The sequence below is a fragment of the Rutidosis leptorrhynchoides genome, chromosome 6 (genome assembly GCF_046630445.1).
Source record: "Rutidosis leptorrhynchoides isolate AG116_Rl617_1_P2 chromosome 6, CSIRO_AGI_Rlap_v1, whole genome shotgun sequence".
NCBI lineage: Eukaryota > Viridiplantae > Streptophyta > Magnoliopsida > Asterales > Asteraceae > Rutidosis > Rutidosis leptorrhynchoides.
In genome coordinates, this window is record NC_092338.1 from 1,039,571 (window position 1) to 1,062,332 (window position 22,762).

Genomic DNA, 22,762 nt, shown 5'->3' on the forward strand with positions numbered 1-22,762 from the left:
TTACCCTAAATACACAAGATAAATAGCATTGACCTCTTACGTCGCACAAAACACCTCGACGTTCACTGGTGCGCACATAATCACATATAGTCACTGTACTGGTCACAGACTCATTACACAGTCTAATTAAGCATGACACGGATCACTATACTTGTCACTGTATAATCACATCCATAAAGATAATCCCACTCACCTGGAAGCACAAGTACTCAGTTGTCTTATATCACTGAGCATTCACCTTTCCACTTATCACCTGAGAATATCAGTTCTCTAGTTAGTACACTTTTCAATCAAATTACTCATTAGCATTAATATCACAACAATATAGTAAATGGGTCAGAATTGCACTTGACCCAAACATACAAACACTGTCACTCGCACGGATGAGGTCTCACTCTTGCGACTGACTATGCTCACTCGCACGGGTGAGCATCCTCACTCGCACGACTGACCTATCACTTAATAATAGTGATTATAAAACCAACTCACACGGTTAAGTGTCTCACTTGAAATGTCCCGTTCATATTGATTATAAACGTTCCATATTAATTGATTTCGTCGCGAGGTTTTGACCTCTATATGAGACGTTTTTCAAAGACTGCATTCATTTTTAAAACAACCATAATCTTTATTTTATCTATAAAGGTTTAAAAAGCATTACATAGATTATCAAATAATGATAATCTAAAATATACCGTTTACAAACGACCATTACATAATGGTTTACAATAAGAATATATTACATCAAAAATAAGTTTCTTGAATGCAGTTTTTACATAATATCATACAAGCATGGACTCCAAATCTTGTCCTTATTTTAGTATGCAACAGCGGAAGCTCTTAATAATCACCTGAGAATAAACATGCTTAAAACGTCAACAAAAATGTTGGTGAGTTATAGGTTTAACCTATATATTATCAAATCATAATAATAGACCACAAGATTTCATATTTCAATATACATCCCATACATAGAGATAAAAATCATTCATATGGTGAACACCTGGCAACCGACATTAACAAGATGCATATAAGAATATCCCCTGTCATTCCGGGAAATCCTTCGGACATGATAAAAATAACATCGAAGTACTAAAGCATCCGGTACTTTGGATGGGTTCGTTAGGCCCAATAGATCTATCTTTAGGATTCGCGTCAATTTGTAGATCGGTTTACTAATTCTTAGGTTACCAAGCAAAAGGGGCATATTCGGCTTCGATCATTCACCCATATAATGTAGTTTCATTTACTTGTGTCTATTTCGTAAAACATTTATAAAACTGCATGTATTCTCATCCCAAAATATTAGTTTTTAAAAGTGGGACTATAACTCACTTTCACAGATTTTTACTTCGTCAGGAAGTAAGACTTGGCCACTGGTCGATTCACGAACCTATAACAAATATGTACATATATATCAAAGTATGTTCAAAATATATTTACAACATTTTTAATACGTTTTAATGTTTTAAGTTTATTAAGTCAGCTGTCCTCGTTAGTAACCTATAACTAGTTGTCCACAATTAGATGTACAGAAATAAATCGATATATATTATCTTGAATCAATCCACGACCCAGTGTATACACATCTCAGGCTAGATCACAACTCAAAGTATATATATTTTTGGAATCAACCTCAACCCTGTATAGCTAACTCCAACATTAATGCATATAGAGTGTCTATGGTTGTTCCAAATAATATATATACATGGGTCGATATGATATGTCAAAACATTTGCATACGTGTCTATGGTATCCCAAGATAACATAATATAATAGAATACATGTATAATACAATATAAGTTAGCTAGGATATGATTTGTATAGAATTGTTACAATATTTCCCGTAGCTACAACAATCAAAAAATATCCAATCTTGTTTTACCCATAACTTCTTCGTTTTAAATCCGTTTTGAGTGAATCAAATTGCTATGGTTTCATATTGAACTCTATTTTATGAATCTAAACAGAAAAAGTATAGATTTATAGTCGGAAATATAAGTTACAAGTCGTTTTTGTAAGAGGTAGTCATTTCAGTCGACAGAACGACGTCTTGATGACCATTTTGAAAAATATACTTCCACTTTGAGTTTAATCATGATTTTTGGATATAGTTTCATGTTCATAAAAAAAATTATTTTCACAGAAGAACAACTTTTAAATTAAAGTTTATCATAGTTTTTAATTATCAAACCCAAAACAGCCCGCGGTGTTACTACGACGGCGTATGTCTGGTTTTAAGGTGTTTTTCGTGTTTCCAGGTTTTAAATCATTAAGTTAGCATATCATATAGATATAGGACATGTGTTTAGTTGATTTTAAAAGTCAATTTATAAGGATTAACTTTTGTTTGCGAACAAGTTTAGAATTAACTGAACTATGTTCTAGTGATTTCAAGTTTAAACCTTCGAATAAGATAGCTTTATATGTATGAATCGAATAATGTTATGAACATCATTACTACCTTAAGTTCCTTGGATAAACCTACTGGAAAAGATAAAAATGGATCTAGCTTCAAAGGATCCTTGGATGGCTTGAAAGTTCTTGAAGCAGAATCATGACACGAAAACAAGTTCAAGTAAGATTTCCACTCGAAATAAGATTGTTATAGTTATAGAAATTGAATCAAAGTTTGAATATGAGTATTACCTTGTATTAGAAAGATATCTTACTGTAAATAAGAAAGATTTCTTGAGGTTGAATGATCACTTTACAAGATTGGAAGTAAGCTATCAAACTTGGAAGTATTCTTGATTTTATGAAACTAGAACTTATAGAATTTATGAAGAACACTTAGAACTTGAAGATAGAACTTGAGAGAGATCAATTAGATGAAGAAAATTGAAGAATGAAAGTGTTTGTAGGTGTTTTTGGTCGTTGGTATATGGATTAGATATAAAGGATGTGTAATTTTGTTTACATGTAAATAAGTCATGAATGATTACTAATATTTTTGTAATTTTATGAGATATTTCATGCTAGTTGCCAAATGATAGTTCCCACATGTGTTAGGTGACTCACATGGGCTGCTAATAGCTGATAATTGGAGTGTATATACCAATAGTACATACATCTAAAAGCTGTGTATTGTACGAGTACGAATACGGGTGCATACGAGTAGAATTGTTGATGAAACTGAACGAGGATGTAATTGTAAGCATTTTTGTTAAGTAGAAGTATTTTGATAAGTGTCTTGAAGTCTTTTAAAAGTGTATGAATACATATTAAAACACTACATGTATATACATTTTAACTGAGTCGTTAAGTCATCGTTAGTCGTTACATGTAAATGTTGATTTGAAACCTTTAAATTAACGATCATGTTAAATGTTGTTAACCCAATGTTTATTATATCTAAAGAGATGTTAAATTGTTACATTATCATGATATTATGATATATAATATATCTTAGTATGATATATATACAGTTAAATGTCGTTACAACGATAATCGTTACATATATGTCTCGTTTCGAAATCATTAAGTTAGTAGTCTTATTTTTACATATGTAGTTCATTGTTAATACACTTAATGATATATTTACTTATCATTTAACATAATTAACCGAGTGTATCAATATCTTAATATGATTCATATGTACTTAGTAAGACGTTGATATAACGATAATCGTTATATATATCGTTTTCGAGTTTCTTAAATTCAATAGTCTCATTTTTATGTATATAACTCATTGTTAAAATACCTAATGAGATACTTACTTATCATAATATCATGTTAACTATATATATAATCATATATATGTCATCATATAGTTTTTACAAGTTTTAACGTTCGTGAATCACCGGTCAACTTGGGTGGTCAATTGTCTATATGAAACCTATTTAAATTAATCAAGTCTTAACAAGTTTGATTGCTTAACATGTTGGAAACACTTAATCATGTAAATAACAATTTCATTTAATATATATAAACATGGAAAAGTTCGGGTCACTACAGTACCTACCCGTTAAATAAATTTCGTCCCGAAATTTTAAGCAGTTGGAGGTGTTGACGTATCTTCTGGAAATACGTGTGGGTATTTCTTCTTCATCTGATCTTCTCGTTCCCAGGTGAACTCGGGTCCTCTACGAGCATTCCATCGAACTTTAACAATTGGTATCTTGTTTTGCTTAAGTCTTTTAACCTCACGATCCATTATTTCGACGGGTTCTTCGACGAATTGAAGTTTTTCGTTGATTTGAATTTCGTCTAACGGAATAGTGAGATCTTCTTTAGCAAAACATTTCTTCAAATTTGAGACGTGGAAAGTGTTATGTACAGCCGCGAGTTATTGTGGTAATTCAAGTCGGTAAGCTACTGGTCCGACACGATCAATAATCTTGAATGGTCCTATATACCTTGGATTTAATTTCCCTCGTTTAACAAATCGAACAACGCCTTTCCAAGGTGTAACCTTAAGCATGACCATCTCTCCAATTTCAAATTCTATATCTTTTCTTTTAATGTCGGCGTAGCTCTTTTGTCTACTTTGGGTGGTTTTCAACCGTTGTTGAATTTGGATGATCTTCTCGGTAGTTTCTTGTATTATCTCCAGACCCGTAATCTGTCTATCCCCCACTTCACTCCAACAAATCAGAGACCTGCACTTTCTACCATAAAGTGCTTTAAATGGCGCCATCTCAATGCTTGAATGGTAGCTGTTGTTGTAGGAGAATTCTGCTAACGGTAGATGTCGATCCCAACTGTTTCCGAAATCAATAACACATGCTCGTAGCATGTCTTCAAGCGTTTGTATCGTCCTTTTGCTCTGCCCATCAGTTTGTGGATGATAGGCAGTACTCATGTCAAGACGAGTTCCTAATGCTTGCTGTAATGTCTGCCAGAATCTTGAAATAAATCTGCCATCCCTATCAGAGATAATAGAGATTGGTATTCCATGTCTGGAGATGACTTCCTTCAAATACAGTCGTGCTAACTTATCCATCTTGTCATCTTCTCCTATTGGCAGGAAGTGTGCTGATTTGGTGAGACGATCAACTATTACCCAAATAGTATCAAAACCACTTGCAGTCCTTGGCAATTTAGTGATGAAATCCATGGTAATGTTTTCCCATTTCCATTCCGGGATTTCGGGTTGTTGAAGTAGACCTGATGGTTTCTGATGCTTAGCTTTGACCTTAGAACACGTCAAACATTCTCCTACGTATTTAGCAACATCGGCTTTCATACCTGGCCACCAAAAATGTTTCTTGAGATCCTTGTACATCTTCCCCGTTCCAGGATGTATTGAGTATCTGGTTTTATGAGCTTCTCTAAGTATCATTTCTCTCATATATCTAAATTTTGGTACCCAAATCCTTTCAGCCCTATACCGGGTTCCGTCTTCCCGAATATTAAGATGCTTCTCCGATCCTTTGGGTATTTCATCCTTTAAATTTCCCTCTTTTAAAACTCCTTGTTGCGCCTCCTTTATTTGAGTAGTAAGGTTATTGTGAATCATTATATTCATAGCTTTTACTCGAATGGGTTCTCTATCCTTTCTACTCAAAGCGTCGGCTACCACATTCGCCTTCCCCGGGTGGTAACGAATCTCAAAGTCGTAATCATTCAACAATTCAATCCACCTGTGCTGCTTCATGTTCAGTTGTTTCTGATTAAATATATGTTGAAGACTTTTGTGGTCGGTATATATAATACTTTTGACCCCATATAAGTAGTTCCTCCAAGTCTTTAATGCAAAAACAACTGTGCCTGATTCCAAATCATGCGTCGTATAATTCTGCTTGTGAATCTTCAATTGTCTAGACGCATAAGCAATTACCTTCGTTCGTTGCATTAATACACAACCGAGACCTTGCTTTGAAGCGTCACAATATATCACAAAATCATCATTCCCTTCAGGTAATGACAATATAGGTGCCGTAGTTAACTTTTTCTTTAACAATTGAAACGCTTTCTCTTGTTCATTCTTCCATTCAAATTTCCTCCCTTTATGCGTTAATGCAGTCAAGGGTTTTGCTATTCTGGAAAAATCTTGGATGAACCTTCTGTAGTAACCAGCTAGTCCTAAAAACTGGCGTATTTGCTTCGGAGTTTTCGGGGTTTCCCATTTATCAACGGTTTCAATCTTTGTTGGATCCACCTGAATACCTTCTTTGTTCACTATGTGACCGAGGAATTGAACTTCTTCCAACCAAAATGCACACTTTGAAAACTTACCGTACAGTTTTTCTTTTCTCAGTAACTCTAGCACTTTTCTTAAATGTTCTTCATGCTCTTGATCATTCTTCGAGTAAATAAGTATGTCATCGATGAAAACAATGACAAAGTCGTCAAGATATGGCCCACACACTCAGTTCATGAGGTCCATGAACACAGCTGGTGCGTTCGTCAATCCAAACGGCATAACCATAAACTCGTAATGACCATAACGCGTCCTAAAAGCAGTCTTTGGAATATCATCCTCCTTCACCCGCATTTGATGATACCCACAACGTAAATCAATCTTCGAATAAATAGACGAGCCTTGTAGTTGATCAAATAAGTCGTCGATTCTCGGTAGTGGGTAGCGGTTCTTGATGGTAAGTTTGTTCAACTCTCGGTAGTCGATACACAACCTGAATGTACCATCTTTCTTCTTGACAAACAAAACAGGAGCTCCCCATGGTGATGTGATTGGTCGAATGAAACCACGCTCTAAAAGTTCCTGTAACTGACTTTGTAATTCTTTCATTTCGCTGGGTGCGAGTCTGTATGGAGCACGAGCTATTGGTGCAGCTCCTGGTACAAGGTCTATTTGAAATTCAACGGATCGATGTGGGGGTAATCCCGGTAATTCTTTCAAAAATACATCGGGAAGTTCTTTTGCGACGGGAACATCACTGATGTTCTTTTCTTCGGGTTTAACTTCCTCGATGTGTGCTAGAATGATATAACAACCTTTTCTTATTAGTTTTTGTGCCTTCAAACTACTAATAAGATTTAATTTCGCGTTGTTCTTTTCTCCGTACACCATTAAAGGTTTTTCTTTTTCACGCATAATGCGAATCGCGTTTTTGTAACAAACGACCTCTGCTCTCACCTTCTTCAACCAGTCCATGCCAATTATTACATCAAAACTCCCTTACTCGACTGGTATTAAATCAATCTTAAACGTTTCATCACCCAGTTTAATTTCTCTATCCCGACATATATTATCTGCTGAAATTAATTTACCATTTGCTAATTCGAGTAAAAATTTATTATCCAAAGGCGTCAATGGGCAACTTAATTTAGCACAAAATTCTCTACTCATATAGCTTTTATCCGCACCTGAATCAAATAAAACATAAGCAGATTTATCGTCAATAAGAAACGTACCCGTAACAAGCTCCGGGTCTTCCTGTGCTTCTGCCGCATTAATATTGAAAACTCTTCCACGGCCCTGCCCATTAGTATTTCCCTGATTCGGGCAATTTCTAATAATGTGGCCCAGTTTTCCACATTTATAACAAACAGGGTTGGTATTACTTGCTCCGACACTATTTGTTTCGGCATTACTTGTTCCGACATTATTTGTTCCTTTGATTCTATTAAACTTTGGTCCGTAGACCTCACACTTTGTCGCGCTATGATCATTTCTTTTACACCTGTTGCAAAATGTCGTGCAAAACCCCTGATGATTTTCTTCACACCTATGACATGACTGTTTTTGGTTTTTGTTGCCGTTGTTGTTATTGAGGTTGTTGTTGGGATTGTTATTGTTGTTGAAACGGTTGTTGTAGTTGTTGTTGTTGTTGGGATGTTTGTTGTAGTTATTGTTAGGATTGCGGTTATTGTTGCTATTGTTGTTGCGGTTGTTGGGATAATTGTTGCAATTGTGGTTGTAATTGTTGTTGTTGTACTGGTGACTCTTGTCACCGTTTTTCTCCCACTTCCTCTTGAGTTGTTTCGTTTTGGTTTCTTCGGCCGCCTGCTATTTAATTCTTCCCTCAATCTGATTTATGAGTTTATGAGCCATTCGACTTGCCTTCTGTATAGAAGCGGGCTCGTGTGAACTCACATCTTCTTGAATCCTTACTGGTAACCCTTTTACAAACGCGTTGATCTTCTCTTCTCCATCTTCGAATGCTCCCGGACACAATAGGCACAACTTTGTGAATAGTCGTTCATATGTGGTAACGTCGAACCCTTGTGTTCGTAACTCTCTAAGTTCTGCCTTGCGTTTATTGACTTCGTTTCTAGGACGGTACTGCTCGTTCATCAATTGCTTGAATGCCGACCACGGTAGTGCGTAAGCAGCATTTTGTCCTACCTGTTCAAGATAGGTGTTCCACCACGTTAACGCAGTACCTGTGAAGGTATGCGTAGCGTACTTAACTTTGTCCTCTTCAGTACACTTACTTATGGAAAACACCGATTCGACTTTCTTGGTCCACCGTTTCAATCCAATTGGTCCTTCGGTTCCATCAAATATAGTCACTTTTCTGTCGACGATCCTCACTGGTTCTTCCACCAATTTCTTACTTGAATCTACCTTCAGATCTTGGAGCGGAAGAATTTGATTTTCATCGTCCACTTTACACCTACGAATATAGCAGATGTTAAACGTATCATGAATACCTGCTAACTCTGGAGGGAGATCTAACACTAAAGTTTGATCGTTTAGCACTTGACAGATTCTAAAAGGACCAACGTATCTCGGAGCTAGTTTTCCTCGTTTACTGAATCGAATTACACCCTTCCACGGTGACACTTTTAAATAAACACGTTCACCCACAGTAAACGTTAATCGTCGGAGACGCGGATCAGCATACATCTTTTGTTGATCTCTAGCAGCTTTCAGCTTTTCACGTGTGATAGCCACTTTTTCTGTAGTCTGCTGCACAATTTCTGGACCCGCAAACTGTTTCTCACCTGCCTCCAACCAACACGATGGAGTTCGACACTTTCTACCATACAACATTTCATTCGGCGGCATGCCAATGCTTGAATGATAGGAGTTATTGTAAGCAAATTCGATCAATAGCAGATGATAATCCCACGATCCACCATACTCTAAAACACAAGCCCTTAACATATCCTCTAAAGTCTAAATAGTTCGTTCACTTTGACCGTCAGTCTGAGGATGATAAGTTGTACTTAGGTTGACACGAGTACCCAAATTTTCTTGTAGACTATTACAGAAACTAGACACAAATCGGAAATCTCTATCTGACACAATAGACAACGGTATCCCATGTCGCGATACTATTTCATTCAGGTACAACTGAGCTAATTTCGTCAACGAAGCTATTTCACTAGTAGCTAGAAAATGCGCACTTTTGGTTAAACGGTCTGCTATTACCCAAATCATGTCATTTCCTTTCTGGGTTCTGGGTAGTTTTTTCACAAAATTCATGGTGATATGTTCCCATTTCCACTCCGGAATCTCTAATTGACGCAAAGAACCATACGGTTTCTGGTGTTCTGCTTTCACTTGGGCGCAAATATGACACTTTTCCACGTATTGCGCGATGTCTACTTTCATAGTTGGCCACCAATATAACACTTTCAGATCATGGTACATTTTTGTACTACCGGGATGCACGGATAATCTCGATTTATGTGTTTCATTTAAGATTAAATCCCCCAATCCTCCAAATAACGACACCCAAACTCATTCACGATAAGTCTTGAATCCTCGAGAATCATTCATCAATTCTACCCTTCTTTTCACCATTAACTCAGATTTCAAATGTTCATCTTGTAATGCTTCGAGTTGAGCTATCTTTAGTCGATCCACTAAATCAGACACAATCTCAATTCGCGTAAACTTTACACTGTCAGCGGATTTCTTACGGCTTAACTCATCAGCCATGACGTTTGCCTTGCCAGGATGATATCCGATCTCACAGTCATAATTCATAATTAGTTCTTGCCACCGTCTCTGGTGCATATTCATTTCTTTCTGCGAAAAGATATACTGTAAACTTTTATGATCGGTGCAGATAACACAATGCGTACCATAAAGATAATGCCTCCACAACTTTAATGCAAACACTACTGCAGCCATTTCTAAATTATGTGCTGGATAATTCTTTTCACTTGGTTTTAACTGTCGAGACGCATACGCAATTACACGATTTCTTTGCATTAATACACAGCCCAAACTGGATAAAGATGCGTCACAATACACAACGAAGTCGTTGGATCCCTCGGGTAAGGCTAACACTGGCGCTTGACACAACAAAATTTTTAAAGTCTGAAACGCAGTTTCCTGTTCATTACCCCACTGAAAAGACACATCCTTTCTAGTTAACTTTGTCAAAGAACTTGCAATCTTTGAAAAATGTTTAATAAATCGTCGGTAGTAACCGGCCAATCCTAGAAAACTCTTGATTTCTGTCGGATTCTTTGGTGAATTCCAATTCATCACAGCTTCAATTTTAGACGGATCCACTTTTATACCTTCCGCACAGATAATATGACCCAAAAATCGAAGATAATCGAAGCATAAATATGGTTCGAGAATAATCGAAGATGTGTCTCGGGTATGGTTGTTATCAGTATTCTCAAAGTTTTCGGATGTTCAAACAAGAAAAATGAAGTCATGTACATGGCACATGGTGGTGATTAGGTTGATCGAGTCCAATCACCATCACCGTCATTAGAACTTTGGTATGACTTACCATAATATAACTACATTGATCCAGTGTCGTTATATTATGCTAACTCATACTTCCATTCCCACATCACTCCATAAAATCAAATTCGTGTAATCGTGAAGATTTAAAATGAACAAAGTGTAACGACGTCTCTAACGTGACTCGTATTGAATCGAAAGAATTTGTGCAACTCTGAAGAAGCGTTCCCCGAGGGAAGTGTATAAATGATTGTTCACGTCAATGCGGTTCAAGTCAAACAACAATGTCTTTTAGGTACAAAAAGAGTAACAAAGTATGATAACGAGTAGTACGCAATCGTAGTGATAAGTAGTGATGACGATACTCACCTAGAGTAGTGATGGTAGTAACAAGAAGTGGTAGATACTAAGGAACACCGGGGTGACACCGATAGTAAGTTGAAACGGTGGCGAATAACAATCTGGGAGACAGAGTTCCCGAACAAGTATGACTAATGAAGTCGTCGTCATCCTTACGCGTATAAATCTTAAGTTTATGTGTATTACCCGAAAGTGGTAGATTACAGATTCGTATGATGAAAACTTGGTACCATTAAGAAGTTTGCCTAAGAATGATTCAAGTATAATGCACAAGTAGTCAAGTAAGTGCTATCTATAGCAAATGTATGTCAGAATGCAATGGCTAACTATCCGGTTGTAGTCTAGATTCACTAATGCATCCTAACGACTCTGTCAGACACACTAATGCACATCCTAGATCCCTACAACCAATGCTCTAATACCATCTGTAACGACCCGACAAAATCGTCATTGACGGCGTCGTTAACTTAGGTCCCGTTACGTGGTCATAGTCCCTATATGAGACACGTTTGACCAAAATTATGTCGCATTCGTTTGAAACATACAAGATTTACAAAGTTTAGTTTACCAAAAGGTTCGACAACAAGTTTAAGTTTACAAAAGATGTAAAGTATAAATGAAATAACTTGCGACATAATAAGTTTAAAATCACGGTTGCTATAAATAGCGTAAGTATGTGTGTATGCTTGACTCTAAGCAAGTAATCAGAGTGTATGCATGTATGCTTGACCCCAAGCAAGTATGAGTGTGCGCGAAAGCATGTATCAAATAGCCGTTCATGAACCTGAGAAACATATAGAAAACTGTCAACGAAAAACGTTGGTGAAATCATAGGTGTATTTGTAAACGTTGTTTTTGAACCACAAGATTTTGTATTTCCATATCGTTGATTATCTGAATCGTTTGCATTCCAAAAGTATGATCGCGAGCACCCAATTATCAAGACTTAACTGTTTTGCACCCTGTTACGTAGTGTTAGAACATACACTAAACCCGAAAATATATTTCATCCGCTAACGGTAGCAAACCGTCCGAATGAGGCTCGTCAAGCCCATGTGATCACATAATATAAGTTCTCGCTTACACCCTGCAAGTATAACTAATGATAATTGAATTGAGGCTTTTTGTTCTAACTCGCACGTGGAATGTTTGTTTTCGTACTTGTGTTCAAAGTATAAAGTATGTAGTATAAAACTGTATATGTTTCTCATCCCATAGTTTAAAAGTAAAAGTTGTTGAAAAGGTGGGACTATGATCTCACCTAGAGTGCACGAGTATAATGTACTTCACAAAGTAAATGTGTGCATGAAAGTTGCTTAGTCTTAACCTAAACAAGTAAGTTGTATCAATTAACCGGTTACGACACAAGGTCGGGTGAAATGTGTTCAATTAGTCCTATGGCTCGTTACGACTCGAATATATAGCATGTGAGTCACGTTGTCAAGTTTCATGCAAGAATCAAGTATAAAAGAAGATTAGAACGATTGCATAAGTATTTGGTTAAGTTTGACTAAAGGTCAAACTTTGGTCAAAGTCAACGAAAAAGTCAACACATTCGAGTCGGGTCTCGAACGATTTTTCTGAGTCATATAATCATATATGAGCATGTTAGAACAAGTTACATGTTAATCGGAGGTGCGTAGCATAGTTGGATTTAAACGCAAAAGTGCAAAGTTGAACAGTCCCCAAACACGGCCATTGCCGCGCCGCGACAGAGGAGGGCCGCGCCACGACATTAGGCATGGCCTAGTACCTGGGCTGTTTCAATTGTTCAAGTCTCAACCAAACTTCATTTAAACACAATTAACGAACCGTAAACACTTAAAACACGTATCTTATATCGTTGGAAAGGTATTTTGACGAGGAATACAACTAACCACATATCATCAAACAAAAACATCATTTAAAATGACCAAATCCTCGTCGAATGATTGTTAAAAGTTCATCATTGAAGTTTCAAGTTCGTAAAACGCATTTTATGATTCGGGAAAACCAATTTACACATACGATATGCCGTTTTGAAGGTAATTAAACATACATTGCAACTAAACACTTACTAATAACATTAACAAGCATTAAATGCATCAAAAGTTCGTTTTAAGTCTATCAAACCCTAACCAAAAATCACAAAATCAACAATTATGTTAATGAAGTTTTTCTAAATCAACCTACATATCAAATTGAAGCTAATGATGCTAGTAACACATTTAATACATGAACTTTAACATTTAAACAACATTTAATCATCCAAAATTAAAGATTAAGCACACCCATTTCAAGTGTTCATGCTAGTTACTTAAAACGACAAATCGAGCAAACTAAACACATATTCATGTTAGACTTGAGCCATAGACACTAAATAACACCATTTCAAGTCAAAAACACTAAGAATATGAAATCTAGAGTTTTAGAAAAGTTACCCAAATGAGATGAAATTGGTATCAAGTTGTAGAGGACGAAGAGAGGATTCCAAATATGTAATTTGTTTTGATGTTAGCTTGCTAGATTTGATTTAGTGTTGATGGAGAAAATGGGGTTTTTGTTCAAGTAGAGAGAAAAAGAAAAAGAAGAAAAGAAAAATGGTGAAGAAAGAGGAAGAGTGGTTGACTAGTTGACCTAGTCACCACTTTGGTCACTTGGCAACATTAGTCCCTCAAGTTTAAAAGCGGGTGCGTGAATTAACCAAACGAATAATTTTAAATACGCGAGAATAAACGGGAGATGTTATAATCGAATAACGGAAATATTGAGAACGTTAGTTAACGAAATATGCGAATTTAGATAACGAAAGATATTATCTAAAAAAAAAGACGGTGTTAAAATTAAATTTAACGGAAAAATGCGGGATGTTACATCACTTGCGACACACTTTCATTTTTTACACTTTTGGTCGCCTTAATGTCACTTTCAGTTACCTTTGCCAACATATGCGCTTGTGATAAAGTAGTAGCAAGTCTTGCAATCGTGCGATACTCAGGTCGCAAAATTTCTACAAACCGTTGCACTTTGGACTGTTCCTCAGGTATCCATTGATGCACAAACCTTAACTTGTCCATAAACTGCTCAAACGCTTCATCGACTGTCATTTCTTTAGTCATCGTCATTTGCATGAACTCTTGCTTCAATCGATTAATATCAAATGCAGTGCAGTACTGCTCCTGGACCTTTGCATAAAATTGTTCCCATGTGACCTGATTGAGTTGCTCTTCAGACAATGGAGCAGTAATTGTATCCCACCAAACCATAGCTCGATTCTTTAACAGTCGGCTAGCATAAGTTACCCGTAATTCTGGTTCACATTGACAGGCTTTCAGTGCCCGTTCAACTTCCATTAGCCAATTCATTGTCACAATCGGATCGCGATGACCCGAATACTCAGAGGGCTTGCAGTCCATAAACTGCTTGAATGTATACTTTTTCTTCTCCTTCACCACTTACTGAAACAAAGGAGTTTGAAATGGATTCGTTGTTGCGTACTGATATTGAAGAGGGTATTGGTATTGTTGGGAAGATTGATATGGCATTTGAGGTTGAACTTGAGGTTGAAACTGAGGTGGTTGGGAAGCACTACCCGACGGGCCAGATGTATACTGAGTACCAGTAAACCCTGGGGGTATCGGTGGATCACTTGCTTCAGACACCATAGTTGAATGCCTGATTTGGGCCTTTAGTTCCTTCACTCTTTCTCGAGTTTCCTGTAGCTGGCTTTCTAACTGTAAAACATACTCATCTGGATCACGTTCTGGACTATGCTCCACTGACGGCGCTCTAAATATTCCGGGTTCGGGAGTAAAAGGGGTATCGTTATTTCTGGTCTGGTCAGCCATACCTGTCTGCAAACACATCATCTCACAAAAGCTCAGTTGATAACCTGTTAGCACCTATCACTAAACACAATCACATAGACACATATCTCTACATTCACTTATTCCTCACTCGGATGTTTGACACGACACATTCATAAGTTTGGGAGTAGGTCAAATTCACAGTGCACATACTGCCAAACCTATGCTCTGATACCAACTTGTAACACCGTACTTTTTACATATACATTTTTTTTAAGATACTCACAGCGGAAGACTAATTAATTTACATATCATATATAAGTACATACTTATATGATTACATAAAATCACAGGTGTTACGTTATTAATACAAGCCATTTAACCATATTGTTTATTACAAAACACATCAGAGTGACACTGTGTCAAACATCTTCGGTTGTCCTGCAAAACCCACCAAAAGCTGCTAATACACACCTGCAGGGCAAAACACTGCGGGGGAATTAGCATAACGCTAAGTGAATGGCAATATCTAGGTGGACATCACTACAAGCATCAAGCACAGCTTATAGGCATTGGTCACTAATCAATTAAAGCCATACACAAGAGGACCGGCAACCCATAGCTGATCAAGCTGGAATATACCGATAGTCCACACTACTGAGTCACTGGTATAGTCTTCCAAAAGTGACGCACTCGTCATTCACACTATACCACTAATCAGTAACACTTGGACCCAATACTATTACCCTAAATACACAAGGTAAATAGCATTGACCTCTTATGTCGCACAAAACACCTCGACGTTCACTGGGTGCGCACATAATCATATATAGTCACTGTACTGGTCACAAACTCATTACATAGTCTAATTAAGCATGGCACGAATCACTATACTTGTAACTATATAATCACATCCATAAAGATAATCCCACTCACCTGGAAGCACAAGTACTCAGTTGTCTTATATCACTGAGCCTTCACCTTTTCGCTTATCACCTGAGAATATTAGTTTTCTAGTTAGTACAATTTTCAATCAAATTACTCATTAGCATTAATATCACAGCAATATAGTAAATGGGTCAGAATTGCACTTGACCCAAACATACAAACACTGTCACTCGCACGGAAGGGGTCTCACTCGTGCGACTGACTATGCTCACTCGCACGGGTGAGTATCCTCACTCGCACGATTGACCTATCACTTAATAATAGTGATTATAAAACCTACTCACATGGTTAAGTGTCTCACTCGTGCGAATGGACACCTCACTCGCACGAGTGAGTGCCTTAGACGAACGGTTGAGCAAGTACAGCAGTACAATTGCATTCAGAGATTTTTACACCCAAACTTTTATTTAGTGTTTTAAAACCTTATCATTAGATAATACACATCAAGATGATTCCAACGATAGTTTATTCGTCAAAAACGGAGTTACGGTTTGAAAGTTACAGCCTTTTCAATTTTACCAAAAGTTGGCCATTGCTCACTCGCGCGGCTGAGACCTCAAACGTATGGTTGAGCCCTCAACCACGTGGTTGAGCCCTCAGAAGTGTACTCAACTGCGTGGTTGAGCTGTCAAACGTGTGGGAGCTGTAGAACAGCTCCAGCTCACTGTTTTTGCGTTTTTTGACCCCAAAACTCGATTTTTGCTTGTTTTGATCAATCAAATGACCCAAGAACACTATATAATGCATATATAATCTATTTCTAACCACAAACAGCATCACAAACACATTCAAAGCAAGAATCAAACATAAAAAGCTTACTTTTTCAAACCCACTTAAAACCTATTTCAATTCATCAAAATTGAAGATGTTTACCTTGTTTTGATTTTGAAATCACTAAGAATTAGTTGCACAAAATCACTATCTTCAATTTGAACTTGTTAATTCTATGGATTTAAAGAGCAAAAGAGTGTTTAGGGTTATGTTCTTGCTAAACTTAGCAAGTAATGAACGTACAGAGTATATATTTAATTTTAGGTTTCTTCACACTAAGGTAAGCTCTCCCGTCTAACACACGTGTATTTACCAGTTATTTGAAACCCAAAATCTTTAATAACTTATTCATTCTAAGTCCAAATCACAAAAGGAAAAATGTTATGTGACCCTTGTCACAAAACGCACATAATCTCATACACAATAATTATAAAGCACATAATTATTAAAATCACTTTAATAACACAGAAAGGTAAATATGTCATTACCTACTAGGCCCAAAGCTAGGATGTTACACTATTGATTCAATACATAGTGATTCTACACTTCCTGATGACTCATCTCTTCATCTCAATATTGGTAATGGTACTCTTGCAAGCTTTTGGTTTGATCCATGGTGTAAGGAAATTCCCCTGGCATCCTCATTTTCTCGCCTTTTAGCTCTCGATAATAATAAACTAATAAACTTTGTACTGTTGCTTCATGCTTTGTTAATAACTCGTGGGTTCATGCTTAGAGAAGAGAACCAAGGTATGATATTGAAGTGGAAAACATGAATGCTCTTCAAGAGATTCTCTAATGATACGCATACCTGATCAGCTTGCGTAGCGCATCAAACAGCATCGCCACAAGAGCTGTAAGAGACGCGCGCATAGGCAGGAAGCGCTCTGTGGTGACCCGAACTTTTCCATGTTTATATATATTAATTGAGATTGATATTTACATGATTAAATGTTTCCAACATGTTAAGCAATCAAACTTGTTAAGACTTGATTAATTGAAATATGTTTCATATAGACAATTGACCACCCAAGTTGACCGGTGATTCACGAACGTTAAAACTTGTAAAAACTATATGATGACATATATATGGATATATATATAGTTAACATGATACTATGATAAGTAAACATATCATTAAGTATATTAACAATGAACTACATATGTAAAAACAAGACTACTAACTTAATGATTTTTAAACGAGACATATATGTAACGATTATCGTTGCAAAGACATTTAATGTATATATATATATCATATTAAGATATATTCATACATGATAATATCATGATAATATAATAATTTAAAATCTCATTTGATATTATAAACATTGGGTTAACAACATTTAACAAGATCGTTAACCTAAAGGTTTCAAAACAACACTTACATGTAACGACTAACGATGACTTAACGACTCAGTTAAAATGTACATACATGTAGTGTTTTAATATGTATTTATACACTTTTGAAAGACTTCAATACACTTATCAAAATACTTCTACTTAAAAAAAATGCTTACAATTACATCCTCGTTCAGTTTCATCAACAATTCTACTCGTATGCACCCGTATTCGTACTCGTACAATACACATCTTTTAGATGTATGTACTATTGGTATATACACTCCAATGATTAGCTCTTAGCAGCCCATGTGAGTCACCTAACACATGTGGAAACCATCATTTGGCAACTAGCATGAAATATCTCATAAAATTACAAAAATATGAGTAATCATTCATGACTTATTTACATGAAAACAAAATTACATATCCTTTATATCTAATCCATACACCAACGACCAAAAACACCTACAAACACTTTCATTCTTCAATTTTCTTCATCTAATTGATCTCTCTCAAGTTCTATCTTCAAGTTCTAAGTGTTCTTCATATATTCTACAAGTTCTAGTTACATAAAATCAAGAATACTTTCAAGTTTGCTAGCTCACTTCCAATCTTGTAAGGTGATCATCCAACCTCAAGAAATCTTTGTTTCTTACAGTAGGTTATCATTCTAATACAAGGTAATAATCATATTCAAACTTTGGTTCAATTTCTATAACTATAACAATCTTATTTCAAGTGATGATCTTACTTGAACTTGTTTTCGTGTCATGATTCTGCTTCAAGAACTTCGAGCCATCCAAGGATCCGTTGAAGCTAGATCCATTTTTCTCTTTTCCAGTAGGTTTATCCAAGGAACTTAAGGTAGTAATGATGTTCATAACATCATTCGATTCATACATATAAATCTATCTTATTCGAAGGTTTAAACTTGTAATCACTAGAACATAGTTTAGTTAATTCTAAACTTGTTCGCAAACAAAAGTTAATCCTTCTAACTTGACTTTTAAAATCAACTAAACACATGTTCTATATCTATATGATATGCTAACTTAATGATTTAAAACCTGGAAACACGAAAAACATCGTAAAACCGGATTTACGCCGTCGTAGTAACACCGCGGGCTGTTTTGGGTTAGTTAATTAAAAACTATGATAAACTTTGATTTAAAAGTTGTTATTCTGAGAAAATTATTTTTATTATGAACATGAAACTATATCCAAAAATTATGGTTAAACTCAAAGTGGAAGTATGTTTTCTAAAATGGTCATCTAGACGTCGTTCTTTCGACTGAAATGACTACCTTTACAAAAACGACTTGTAACTTATTTTTTCGACTATAAACCTATACATTTTCTGTTTATATTCATAAAATAGAGTTCAATATGAAACCATAGCAATTTGATTCACTCAAAACGGATTTAAAATGAAGAAGTTATGGGTAAAACAATATTGGATAATTTTTCTCATTTTAGCTACGTGAAAATTGGTAACAAATCTATTCCAACCATAACTTAATCAACTTGTATTGTATATTATGTAATCTTGAGATACCATAGACACGTATACAATGTTTCGACCTATCATGTTGACACATCTATATATATTTCGAAACAACCATAGACACTCTATATGTGAATGTTGGAGTTAGCTATACAGGGTTGAGGTTGATTCCAAAATATATATAGTTTGAGTTGTGATCAATACTGAGATACGTATACACTGGGTCGTGGATTGATTCAAGATAATATTTATCTATTTATTTCTGTACATCTAACTGTGGACAACTAATTGTAGGTTACTAACGAGGACAGCTGACTTAATAAACTTAAAACATCAAAATATATTAAAAGTGTTGTAAATATATTTTGAACATACTTTGATATATATGTATATATTGTTATAGGTTCGTGAATCAACCAGTGGCCAAGTCTTACTTCCCAATGAAGTAAAAATATGTGAAAGTGAGTTATAGTCCCACTTTTAAAATCTAATATTTTTGGGATGAGAATACATGCAGGTTTTATAAATGATTTACAAAATAGACACAAGTACGTGAAACTACATTCTATGGTTGAATTATCGAAATCGAATATGCCCCTTTTTATTAAGTCTGGTAATCTAAGAATTAGGGAACATACACCCTAATTGACGCGAATCCTAAAGATAGATCTATTAGGCCTAACAAACCCCATCCAAAGTACCGGATGCTTTAGTACTTCGAAATTTATATCATATCCGAAGGGTGTCCCGGAATGATGGGGATATTCTTATATATGCATCTTGTTAATGTCGGTTACCAGGTGTTCACCATATGAATGATTTTTATCTCTATGTATGGGATGTGTATTGAAATATGAAATCTTGTGGTCTATTATTATGATTTGATATATATAGGTTAAACCTATAACTCACCAACATTTTTGTTGACGTTTTAAGCATGTTTATTCTCAGGTAATTATTAAGAGGTTCCGCTATCGCATACTTAAATAAGGACGAGATTTGGAGTCCATGCTTGTATGATATTGTGTAAAAACTGCATTCAAGAAACTTATTTTGTTGTAACATATTTGTATTGTAAACCATTATGTAATGGTCGTGTGTAAACAGGATATTTTAGATTATCATTATTTGATAATCTACGTAAAACTTTTTAAAACCTTTATCTATGAAATAAAGGTTATGGTTTGTTTTAAAAATGAATGCAGTCTTTGAAAAACGTCTCATATAGAGGTCAAAACCTCGCAACGAAATCAATTAATATGGAACGTTTTTAATCAATAAGAACGGGACATTTCAGTTGGTATCCGAGCGTTGGTCTTAGAGAACCAGAATTTTGCATTAGTGTGTCTTATCGAGTTTGTTAGGATGCATTAGTGAGTCTGGACTTCGACCGTGTTTACTTGAAAAATGATTTCTTAACAAATTTTGTTGGAAACTATATATTTTTAACATGTGAATATTATGTGATATATTAATCTCTTAACGCGTTTGATATTATGTGATAGATGTCTACCTCTAGAACAAGTCCCATTGACTCACCTAATAATAATGAAGAGTCAAATGTAAATTGGAATGATTCGTGGACTGATTCACAAGTTCCCGAAGAGGAACCGGAAGAAGAGTCGGAACCAGAAGAAGAATCGGAACCGGAAGAAGAATCGGAACCGGATGAAGAAATAGAACCGGTGGGGGAAATAATAAAACGGTTAAGTAAAAGTAAATCCTCAACCAACCGACCAAGGTTAATTATGGTCAATGGTGTTTCCGCTAAGGAAGCAAAATATTGGGAGGATTACCAATTCTCCGATGAATCGGATTCTGACGAGAATTCCGATGATGTTATAGAAATTACCCCAACTGAATTTAAAAAGGCAAAAGAAAATAATAAGGGAAAGGGCATAAAAATAGAGAAATCTAATTCCAACCCCGATGAACTTTATATGTATCGTCAACCCCCGAAGTCCTTAAGTTGTAACAATGACCCGGGAACCTCTAAACCACCAGGTTTTTCTAAACCAATGTGGAAAATGACGGCTCGTATTAGGGGAACATCATATATTCCTAGAAACTTGGCAACACGAACCATAACCGAAGAAGAAGAAACAAGCGAGTCGGAATAAGATAGTTGTATTCGTGTGGTGTAATATATGTAATATAGTGTGCTTATGTTTTATGATATATGTAAAAATTGCTTGTATTAATAAGTATTTTTTTATGAATCTAACTCTTGTCTATTTTACTGTATAAAAACACAAAATGGATAGGCAACCCAATATTTTAAGAGACCTACCCGGAGACATGATTGATGAAATCTTGTCTAGAGTCGGTCAGAATTCTTCGGCACAACTATTTAAGGCGAGATCAGTTTGTAAGACATTCGAAGAACGTTCCAAGAATGCCTTGGTTTATAAAAGGCTTTCGTTCGAAAGATGGGGGATATCACATTGGGAAATCCATAAGTTACGATGTGTTTACTTTGACACATATATTGCGGGGAACCCAAATGCTATTTTACGCAATGGGTTAAGAAATTATTTTGACTCAATATATCCGAATATTGGACTTCGTGATTTAGAAAAAGCGGCTAACATGCAACATAAAGAAGCATGTTATGCTTACGGATTAGTAATGTTCGCTTCTCACCAAAGTGAGAACAAGAACATCGGCCTATAACTATTAAACAAAACGTTCCCACAAGTGACGGAGTCGGTAATTAGGGTAAGAAATGAGGTTTTTAGATTGTTACGGGACTGTTGGACATTACGTAACCCTCGTCCCTTTGACGACGTTACAACACGCTGTCTTATCAACGGCCATAACGGTTATGTTCCACAAGACCAAGGATGGGAAGTAGTCCTAGTAAAACCAGAATGCATGACTTGTTTCTGGACGTATGAATTACGTGTCTTTATTGCCTTTGCTGAACGACTTGTGTACTAGCTAGAATTATCTTCACAACTATCTTGTATCAAAGTTATTGTGTGCTATATTTCATGCTTTATGTAAAATAAGCGGTATTGTAGGTTTGTAAAATATTGTATAAAAGTTTGAACGCGAAATATTATTATAATCAGTTTTTCATATAGAATTGTAGTAGTTGAATTGTATATTAGCTACTAAGTATGAACTTAACGGGTAGGTACTACCCGAATTTAAACTTATAAAATGCTAATATGAAGAAAAAGCTTTTATAAATGAGTTCATATTATGCTACGAAATACTATTAACTACTCTTAATATTCTGTATGATTAACTTGTTCCATTTGACTATTTTGAAGGAAATGGCACCGACTACTCGACACACCGTGAATATGAATGAAGAGGAATTCCGTACTTTTCTAGCTTCAAACATATCCGCAGTACAGGCTGCGCTACATACCAACAATAACCTTGGATCTAGCAGTACAGGAAATCGTGTAGGATGCACCTACAAAGAATTCACTGCCTGCAAACCTTTAGAATTTGATGGAACCGAAGGACCGATCG